General features: G+C 43.7%; 1 long non-coding RNA gene across 2 annotated transcripts; it reads right to left on the bottom strand.

The window, feature by feature from the left end:
- Positions 1–241: 241 nt before the first annotated feature.
- Positions 242–7,183, bottom strand: LOC137090480 (uncharacterized). Of its 2 annotated transcripts, none has more exons than XR_010907867.1 (5): positions 7,078–7,183; positions 5,353–5,499; positions 5,163–5,282; positions 1,193–1,269; positions 242–969 (listed from the first exon to the last, which is right to left on the bottom strand). It is a non-coding gene; the product is annotated as an uncharacterized lncRNA (long non-coding RNA). The 2 variants fall into 2 exon arrangements; XR_010907868.1 differs by lacking the exon at positions 7,078–7,183 and adding an exon at positions 5,792–5,915.
- Positions 7,184–9,580: the final 2,397 nt, after the last annotated feature.

The following is a 9,580-nucleotide window of genomic DNA, read 5'->3' as shown; positions in this document are numbered from 1 at the left end:
GGGAGCCGAAATAAAAACGGACACGCCACGCAGCCGAGACGCTCACGGCACGCTTGCAGTGTGTCCCCGGCCTAAAGTCTACTCAAAGACAGTAGTTGTACACCCTTCTACAGGTATTATAGACCTCTTATGATTACTTTTCACCATTTGAATTCATTCTACATACAGATGTATGATACATACACTCATGCATTCATATTAACTAATTTCTTATAGCTTATTATATACAATAAAACTGCTTATACAACCATTTGCAATCAGAGTTAAAGGGTTAGTTCACCGAAAAATGAAAATTCTGTCATTAATTACTTACCCTAATGTTGTTCGTTTCCCAGTCTTCACCTGTCCAATTTTGGTGAGCTTGTGCAAATTGTACCCTCTTTTTCCTATTTGTAGTGGAAATGGGTGGTACCCGGTGGGGTCTTCTGCTGTTGTAGCCCATCCGCCTCAAGGTTGTGCGTGTTGTGGCTTCACAAATGCTTTGCGGCATACCTTATTTGTAACAAGTGGCTTTTTCAGTCAAAGTTGCTCTTCTATCAGCTTGAATCAATTTTTGGGTGAACTAACCCTTTAAGCTTTCAAGCCATTTGCAAGTCCTTCAGGATTTTAAAAACAATACATATACTGGAACTAAAACTGGAAAAAAGAGAGAATATATCACTTAAATCTTGTCACAGATTGAACTGTACACATCTTTTATGGTGACAGGAAGTCCGGCTCCATCCTTTTATTTTAAAACGACAGTCAAAAAAGGTCAGTGTATTTTTGATTCCTGTAGAATACTGGACTCCAAACACAACACACAAGAGTAGGCCCCAGTGCCATTGAGATCTCCTCACTCTCCTCAGTGATTACCTGGCCATCCAAAGTGAGTAAAATGTGGTCATACTGCAGGGGATGACCCTCCCTGCAGCCTTTAAGCACCATTTTAGGTGCTAGGATGTCAGAAGGGCTGGTCTGAGCATGGCCCTGGAGGAGAGGAAATAATAGCATTAACCATCTTCTCATATTTATTTCTATATTGAATGTAATTGTCTCTTCAATTTAACAAGATAGTTTGAAGAGACCAACAAACAAAAAAACAAATGTTTGAATTAAAATAATTTGCATAATAAAATGCGAGTGTAAGTAATAAGGGTAGTGCTTTGATTAGATTGTGCTTTACACACTAGTAAACTGTTCCAAGGCTCACCTCAACTTCAAACAGCAACCTCGGGTCATCCTTCAACAGTGCAGGCAAGAGCAAAATAGCTGGTTCCAACTGTAGGCCTTTAAACAAAATAACATCATTAGATTAACATAACATGGGGGATGCTTTTAGCCAATACTTTTTTTGTTTGTTTTAACCTTCATTACTGTTTAATGCCCAAGGTATATTTTGTTTTTTATATGTACGCTTAGGCGAACGCACAGCCATTCAAAGTATACTTAATTTGACTAGTACAAATACACAGGCATTCATCACATGCACATTGGGACAAGTTGCAATACCCCTCTTTGCCTGCAGGGAACAAAGGAGGACAGACATGGGAGGTAAGTGAAACAAGTCTTTTTTGCAATGATAGGAGAACAAATCGGGAATGCAACACAAGCATGGATGAATGTCAGGTGACACAGTGTTCTCTGTGCAGGTGGTGTGCGATGTAGATGACTGGTTAGTAGGAGAACCAAGCAGACAACACAAGAAAAAGAAGACAGATGACAGGTCAGGAACAAAAGGTAGGTTTCTCAGGTGAGTATAAAAGTATATAATATAATTTTGCACTCTAGTGCAAAACCAGGCCTGGTCTGTGATGCTTCTCTTTGTCGAAACCAGAGAATATGGTGGAGTGGAGAGAGCGCAAGTAGGGTATGCTAATGAGTGATAACGATGGTGATAATGAGGAGTGAGTGTAGATGTGGAACAAGAGGAATGCTGGGGTTGTTTGAGGGCGTCTGCGTCCTGGACTCATTATGGTTCATCAGAGCAGGTTGTCTCAAGGATGGTACAGGAAGACCGGTTGATTTGGAGACCAGGGCGCAGTTGGCAGTTCAGGTGGTTCAGGAAGCCATGGCGGTGCAGGTGGTTCAGGAAGCCATGGCAGTGCAGGGGGTTCTGGAAGATCATGGCGGTGCGATGCAGGTGGTTCAGGAAGCCATGGCAGTGCAGGCAGTTCAGGAAGCCATGGCAGTGCAGGTGGTTCAGGAAGATCATGGCGGTGCAGGTGGTTCTGGAAGCCATGGCAGTGCAGGCGGTTCTGGAAGCCATGGCGGTGCAGGTGGTTCAGGAAGCCATGGCAGTGCAGGGGGTTCTGGAAGATCATGGCGGGGCAGGCGGTTCAGGAAGTCATGACGGTGAAGGCGGTTCTGGAAGCCATGAAGGTGCAGGCAGTTCGGGATGTCAAGGCAGTGCAGGGGTTGGAGCCGATGTGTGTGTGGCCAAGACACATATGCTAGCTTTATATAGGCACAGAAATGTCCTCTGGGATGAGAGTAAACTCACTAACTAGAGTGGACTCATGGACTAGAGCCACCTCTGGGCTCTTGACGAGGAAGGGACTCGCCTCTGGACAAGAAAGGTAGTTGCTACTGGATCCTAGAAAAGGAAGTGAATTGAAATCATTGGCCATTTTAGGACACAAGTTCAGACGAGAAGTAATTTTAGGAAGGGAGTTCTGACAAGGCACCCATCTTAGGATGAGACTCTGGGGCTGGCTGTAAAGCATACTGGGGAACGACGCTCTCCAGTGAATTTCCAGCTCATGTTTTCTTTTTGTGGTTTGGTCTTCTGTCATGCACAAGGAAGAGGACAGACAAGGGGGATAAGTGAAACAAAAAGTCTTTATTGTAAAGATAGGATAACAAAGTGGGAATGCAACAATGATGCTGGTTTACTGAAGACTTAGCTGGTGGTGATACGTGGTTCTCTGTGCAGGTGGTGTGCGTTGTAGATGACTAGTGATAAGAAGATCCAAGTAGACAACGCAGGAAAAAGAAGACAGATGACAGATCAGGAACAACAGGTAGGTTTATCAGGTGAGTATAATAGGTAAGCACTCCAGTGCAAAACCAGGTAGAGTCTGTTGTGTGTCCTTTTTGAAGAAACCAGACCAAGTGGTAAAGTGAAGAGAGCTGAAGTTTGGTGCGCTAATGAGTGATAATGATGGTGATAGCTTGCAAGTGCAACCACTGAACCCAGCGAAGAATGAGGGATAGTGAATTTAGGCCTAGTCCACACGCTCACTGGCATTTTTATAAACGGAGTGTAAGGCCACACCAGCGGAGGGGGTCCTTGCCTGAGTATTGACTGTGTACCGCTTCCTTTGCATCTACTTGCACTTCCCTTTTGAACTGGCCTGACAAGCCAGACCCACATCAAGATCTTGACTCAGACTCACCGTTGACAGGGCTCAATCCAAGGGGCGTGATAAACGGTTGTCTTTCAAATTCCCTCTGCACGCAATAGGATAGTGCTACAACCAACCAGAGCAACGTGAAGTGGAACTAGTTGATAGATTAAACATTTGCCGTATCTGGTCGGTAAAACTCTGAACACATCTTCCCTTTCTAAAGGATGATTTCAGTGCCGTTCTTTGTTCTTTTCTCAAAGAAAAGCTTAACTCCAAATCTTCCAGAGTCGCGGCCAAAGCCGATTTGAAAGACCGCCGTTCGCCAGCTTCTTTGTTTACAAGTTGCATGCGGAACCTACACAAGACCGCAAATCTGCTGGAGTGCCGTCATTATGTTAAGCCCGCCCACCAACTTTAAACACAATGTGATTGGCCTGACCAGAGTTTATTTTTTCCAGTTCACAATTTTATGAGTTAATAGACCACACTCGCTGCAAATTAGATTTGCTGCTGCAAGGGTGCGTCTACTTCAAGGCTACTGTTAAACAGCATTTAGGAAGAAACTGTGTGTTTGCACATTGCGATTGCCAGTTCATCTGGTATTGCCAGTCTATCTGCCTTAACTGTCTGTACCCATTTAAAATGATAGGCAACCACTGCATTTTAATCCCAATCCCAACAAAGATGTTAAAATTAGGTTGTATAATTTTTCTCTTTTGAAGCAAAAACAGAATGTTCAGACTTTAGCTTTGAGAAATGATGCTACATAAAACTTCATAACAGGTCCAGAAAAGAAACTGCATGTTAATTTTCAAGTCAATCCGGGGTGAGTTTCCCCATCGTTAGCCAACTATGGTCGCAAGTTCCGTTGTTACCGACATCGTTCATTGGAACGATGGTGTCGGAAAACACCAAATCGTTGAACTTTCGCAAACTGCATCGTAAACTTGTGTTGTTGGAACGACAGCTCTAGACCTTTGGTTAGAAGCATAGTTTCTTGTTTGCATGACGTGGACTTAAAAGGATACTTTACCGCTTTTTTCACATTAAACTATGTTATTCCCTTAACTAAGACGAGTTGACGCATACCTCTCTCGTCGGAGTGCGTGCACTTAATCTCTCTGACTCGCGCTGACGATCTGATAGCATTTAGCTTAGCCCACTAAGCCCAGTTCATTCACTATGGTACCAAACAGAGATCAAGTTAGAAGCCACCAAACACCTCCACGGTTTCCCTATTTAAATACAGTTACACGAATAGCTGAACGATCAAGTATGGTGACACAAAATAAAATGTGGTGCTTTTCTAAGCCGATTAAAAAGGAGAACTATAATGTATGGCGGAATAGCACTAAGTACTCAGCGCAGTAAAAAGTCCCAGGTCAAACATCCTACCTTTCATCTCCCCCTCCCCCCATTGCCAGAAATGAGAGGGAGAGGGGGTGATGTGAGGGACAATGTTTCAGCCGGGACTTTTTTCGAATACATACAAATGTCCTTTATGTATTATGTATATGTATAAGGCCATATTAAATGACCTTTTTTGAAGAGTATGCATGTGCGGACGCGCTCTAGTACGTAAGAAAGAGCCTTTGATTGAATCAGGAAATGAAGCAAAATAACTGAGAAAAATAAGAATTAGGCCTCAGGTGCCATGTCCATAATGTATAGCAAAAGATCTAGCATGAATTCTATCTCAAAATAATTAATTAAAAGCAGTTATTACTCCACCACCTGCGTTACTTCGTTATACGGGAAATGCACTCCAGACCAACAGAACTGTAGGTAGAGCCAATTTCTTGTTTTGTTGAATTATAGCACCACCCTTATTACCTTTTTTTAGCCTGCCATCTTCACAGTCGTCAATCTTTCGCCTGAACTTGTCCTTAAGGGGACTCCGTGAAACTTGAAGGTCTCTGTGCCATTACAGAGAGCGGTGTAAGAATTTGTTGGCTAAAGTAAAAAAAGACATATTAAAAAATAGTCATACATAAGGAGGCAATCAACACACTACTGTACTTACCATTTTCACCAGTCTGAAACGAGTCTCCTCTGTGCTATGGTTGGACAAAAACATTTTCCACACCATCCTTTCTTTGAGGAGCTCTATGTTTGGTTGAAGCTTCTCTAGATGTCCCCTAATACTTTGTTCATCTTCTCCTGCATCAACCTATAGGGGTATTGAAATTGTTACAAATGTGGGTACAAATACAAAACACACTTACACAGGAATCTATAAAGATTAATAAAATTTGTCTTAGATGAACAGACACCAAAGTTCTGCTGCTACACCAAATGTGAATTGAGAAAGTTTGTTTGACAGCCACCATTTAAATGTTTATACTTTAAAAAACAAATTTGAGTAGAAATATGTCATTTGTTTAGCAAATATTTTAACTTTATTATTATTTAAAAAAATCCTTGTGTAATTTAAGAGTTTGTACAAATCTGTTCAATTTTACCTTCAATATTATAGTAGGCTTCAACTGACTCCTATAGTTTACAGCATCAGTTAAGAGATGTGTATCCTATTCCTTGAGAAAATTTGCCATGCATGTGGCATACCTGTTATGTAGCCAAAAATAATCGATATTGAACCAAGCTGTTCTTGTGACAATTTATTTAATTTAACTCTTAATTTTTTTAAAATGACATAAACTAAATAGTTTTTCAGTTATCACAACTGTTATAACAGAAACACTGGCACTGGTTATTCAATAAACAGATATTACTGTTAACATTACTAAACTCTGCTCAAAAGAAATGTAATTACAAATTGATCCATATCGTGATGTGTATCGTATCGTGACATTGATGATGCACAGCCTTAACTGAAAATGATCTTCAAACCAATTCATTAACAGTTACATGCAAATATTAATGACATGAAATTGGCCAATGTTAATAATTAAGCTAATGATAAATAGCCTAAATAAATAGAGCTGGAACGTTAAAGAATTTGTTGTTTGCTTCCATTCCAGTTACATTTGCATAGAAGTCTTTGACGTAACCTTACACTATGTAATGTTACACCTCTTGCATGTAAGATTAAATACATTATTTGAGCTTTAAACGGTTAACATAAGTATGCTTACATTATAATTTTAACTTAATAGTTAAGAAGTTGTGCATATGTTATTTTTATTTCATATTCACTAACGTTACTAGACACAGTATCCATGGGAACGGTGCAGCTAACGTTATATAAAGCCCACCTCTAGGACCGTGGCTGTCATCTCTATCAGCGATTCAAAAAAAAAAAAAAAGATTAAATAGCTGGTCACGAAACGAACGACCACGTTATCCTTAATTATTACTTAACGTTACACTTCAGTGTTAGTTAAGCAACAAATATCCCTAACCGTATCTCCTTAACGTTAACTTAAACCCCCCTCTGTCTCTCGAGCTTTGTCGGTTGACGTTACACCAAAGGCGTTTCAGTGTATTTGGTTGAAATAACTTAACGTTAACGTTACTAAAACGTTACTGCTGCAACTCTGGCTCGAGTGTAAGAAATTATTATCCTTTTTCTTTTTGAGCGTCACTAGGATGTTATTCGCTTTGTTTATTGCGAAAAAAAATCCTTAACTAAGTTAAATTAGTCAACACAGTTGGTCAGGCTCCACACAGTCGGCTAACATTACTCAAAACACGGTACAACATTTTAAAATACCAACAAAATGTCCCCCTAACAAGGAACTCAACTTTAATAGCATATTTATGTGACAGTTGGAGGTATGACACTCACCTGGGCAAGATTCTTTCTCCTCAGTCTCTCTTCATAACGACGACGCCGGCTCCAAAGGTCCAACGAGCAACGACACAATGACCCAGTTTCTCGAGTAGGACCGCTCGCGCACAAACAGCGTACATCTGATTGGCGCGTTTATATCTTATATATATATATAATATACGGACATCATAATATGTTATTAAAGCTAGACTACACAAATGAACAAAACATAAAATTAAAATAAAGTAAATTAGGTATAAAATATTATACTTAAATAAAATATAATTAAGATAACTTTGTTTTGGCGCTGTAAATAACATTTTATAGTGGTGTGATAAAGTGAAATCAGTTTTTCAGCGGAGAATTTTTTTTTCCAAGAGGTTTTTTTATAATTTTTATTTATAATGTATTGGCTATTAATAAGCGATGTATGGGTGATGATTTGAAAATGGTTCAAGTGTGGATTTGATTTGGTAGCTGCCTACTGTTATAATTTGTGTGTATTGAATATCTATTGTGTTTTAATTTTAAAAAGTTGGGAAGGCCCCATATTCATTAGCTTAATTTTTAATACCAATGGCAAAAAGCTGTTTTGAATCACTTTGCTGGGGTCAAAAAGTGTTTGAGGGCTCAAATATATTTGATTTGGGGGCCTTTATGGGCCAAAAATGTTGAGAACCATGTTAACTTCATGTGAATATTATTATTTTATTTAATGTTGTTTTGTAATCAATTCCCCAACTAAATTAAGAAACTAAAAGAGAGACAGAACCTAGAGGGGCTTTTTTTTTTTTTTTATGACAGTGGTGCTATATAGCACCTTAACCACCCCAAAGAACCACTGAAGAACCGCTGAAGAACCACACAGGGGCTTTACAGGTTCTTTATATGGTATTGGTGCTATATAGCACTGTGGCAAGGGGGGCGTGGTTCAGCGAGGTCTGCAGCGGGAGAGAGAGCCGCGGGACGAGCGGTAAGTGAGTGGGTTGGAAGCAGATTAATAACACCTGTCTCTCGTTCCAGTAATGAGCGCGGAGAGGGGATAAAACCTAGGTGGAACCGGAGATCGAGAAGAGAGAGAGGGACTGCTGACGCGACACACACACACACTCACGGACATTGAGTTGTGAGACACGTTGACCCGGAAGCGGAACGTTTAACCGGAACCCGGAAGTGACTGAGAGAAATACACACGGGCAATAGCCGTGTGAAGAGACTGAGTTTTTGTTCTAATAAAGAGAAGCGTCAGCAGTCAAACCGACCCCCTTGTCCTCTTCCTTCCTTACACAAACGAACTTTATCACACTGGTGCCGAAAACCCGGGAAGGAAGTAGGACAGCGCCGCCGCCATGACAACGCCCTCCGCCTCGCCATTTGCGGACATCATCACCTCCCTCGCGGTCCTCCACCAAGACCAACATCAGGCAATGCTGGACCTGCGGGCAGACCAGGAGCGCCGCTTCGAGGCGATTGTCCGCGGCCAGCAAGAGGACCGCGAGCGGTTCCGGAGCTGGATGGATCGGGAGGTTCGCGCCGAAGCCGCCGGGCGGGCTAGCGCATCGGTCCACGTGCCCCTCCACAAGATGGGGCCAGAGGACGATCCGGAGGCCTTCATAGACCTCTTCCAGAAGACCGCGGAGGCCTCCGGCTGGCCCCGGGCACAGTGGCCGGTGCGCCTCATTCCATTACTAACAGGAGAAGCCCAGGCGGCCGCCCAACATCTGCCGGTAGCGAACCTCCTGAAGTACGAGGATCTAAAAAGGGCCATCCTACAGAGGGTCGGTCGGACCCCGGAGCAACACCGCCAGAGGTTCCGCTCCCTGGAATGGGGCGAGGCCGGCCGACCCTTCGCTATGGCCCAACAGCTCCGGGACTCGTGCCGCAGATGGCTCTTGGCCGGCGGAAGCGACGTGGACCATATCATCGATCTGGTGGTGCTGGAGCAATTCATCACTCGGCTCCCAAGAAAGACCGCCGAGTGGGTCCAGTGCCACCGGCCCACGTCGCTGGAGACGGCCATCCAGCTGGCGGAGGACCACCTGGTGGCGTGCCCGGGGGTCGGCGAGCCCTCACTAACTTCTCACTCTCTCTCTCCCCCCTCTGTCTCTCCCTCTCGCCCTGTCCCTCTCCCCAGGTCCCGTCCTCCAGGCCCTCCTCGCGTTCCCCCCAGAGGTCGGGGTGGGATGGGCCCAGGACCGTCCGGGAGTTCGCGGGCTCCGCCCAGGGGGGCGGGGCCGCTGGGGGCGGGTGGCGACAATGGCTCCGGTTTCACACCCTCCCCGCGCTCATTTTCCAACCCACTCCCCGCCGCAGGGGTGGCGGGTAAGCCTGGGCTGGCCTGCTGGCGGTGCGGTGATCCGGATCATTTTGTGGACCGATGTCCGAGGATGGACATCGGGACAATGATCCGGATCCCGGACGTCCAGCGGACCACCCCCGATCAAGCAGGAGAGTACCAAATTCCTGTAAGTATCAAGGGGGGTACATATCAGGCCTTGGTGGATTCAGGATGTAACCA

This window comes from Pseudorasbora parva, chromosome 10 (genome assembly GCF_024679245.1).
Source record: "Pseudorasbora parva isolate DD20220531a chromosome 10, ASM2467924v1, whole genome shotgun sequence".
Taxonomy (NCBI): Eukaryota; Metazoa; Chordata; class Actinopteri; order Cypriniformes; family Gobionidae; genus Pseudorasbora; species Pseudorasbora parva.
This window is presented reverse-complemented; position numbering and strand designations above follow the sequence as displayed.